This window comes from Carlito syrichta, unplaced genomic scaffold, assembly GCF_000164805.1.
Source record: "Carlito syrichta isolate Samal-C Ts95f unplaced genomic scaffold, Tarsius_syrichta-2.0.1 Scaffold303338, whole genome shotgun sequence".
In the NCBI taxonomy this organism is placed as follows: Eukaryota; Metazoa; Chordata; class Mammalia; order Primates; family Tarsiidae; genus Carlito; species Carlito syrichta.
The window spans coordinates 428,433-429,875 of record NW_007247434.1 but is presented as its reverse complement, the minus strand read 5'-3'; positions in this window follow the sequence as shown (position 1 = coordinate 429,875).

Sequence of the window (1,443 nt, the reverse complement as noted above, 5' to 3'; positions counted from 1 at the left end):
ATTCCATTTTCTTCATGTATGTTTGTAGGGATATAAATTCCCCTCTTACTACAGCTTTTAAGGTGTCCCAGAGTTTTTGGTAAGATGTTTCTTCATTTTCATTTGTTTCAGGTATCTTTTGATCTCTGTTTTGATGTCATCATTGACCCAGGAATTGTTTAGCATCATGCTGTTTAGTGTCCATATCTTTGTGGGTTTTGGGGGGACCTTGTTGGTGTCAGTGTTTATTTTTATTCCACTGTATTCCGAGAATGTGCATGGTAGAATTTCAGTCCTTTTAAATTTGCTAATGCTTGATTTTTGGCCAATTATGTGGTCAATCTTAGAATACGTTCCATGTGGTGATGAGTAGAATGTGTATTCTGTGGTCTTCAGATGGAGTGTTCTGTAGGTATCAATTAAGTCCATTTGGTCCAGAGTCATATTGAGGTTCCAGATCTACTTGCTGATTTTTTGTCCTGATGATCTGTCTAGGGTTGTAAGTGGGGAATTAAAGTCCCCAGTTATGATGGTGTTAGAGTCAATATCTTTCTTTAGTTTTTCTAGAAGTTGCTTTATGAAAGTTGGTGTACCTCTGTTGGGTGCATATATGTTTAGGATAGATATTTCTTGTAGATGGAGTGAACCTTTTATTATTATGTAGTGGCCCTCTGTATCTTTTTTAGTTTCTGATAGCTTAAATGGTATTTTGTCTGAAATTAGGATCGCAATTCCTCCTTTCTTTTGTGTTCCATTCACCTGAAAATTTGTTTTCCAGCCACTTACTTCAAGTCTGTGCATGTCCTTTCTAGTGAGATGGGTCTCTTGAAGGCAGTATATTGTTGCCTGGTGATATTTTATCCATTTTGCCATTCTATGTCTTTTCAGTGGTGCATTTAGTCCATTCACATTCAGGCTAATTATTGAAATGTGAGAGTTCATCCCTATCATAGAGTTCTTATAGAGTTGCTGTTCTTCCACTTGGTTTTTTTTGTCTTTCTTTTGGTTTTGGGATTGGTTAATGTATATTTTATTCTTTTTCCTGCACTCTTGTGAAGAACGTTGTTCTTTTTTCCTTTTCTTCTGTGTTTAGTACTTTCTTAAGTGTTTCATGTAGAGGTGGTTTGGTGGCAGCATAAGTTCTTAGGGATTGGATATCTGGGAAAGATTTTAATTCTCCCTCACTGATGAAGCTTAGTTTGGCTGGGTAGGTCATTCTTGGTTGAAATTGTTTATCTTTTAGGACTTTGAAGATAGGGCTCCAAGCTCTCCTAGCCTGCAGGGTTTCTGTAGATACATCTGCTGCTATTCTGTTCGGTTTTCCATGGTAGGTGATCTGGCCTGTTTCTCTTGCTGCCTTTAGGATTTTTTCTTTTATGCCAACTTTGTTTAGGTGAATTATTATGTGTCTAGGAGTTGTTCTTCTCATTTGTTGTCTTGCAGGGGTTCTCTGAATCTCTTGTG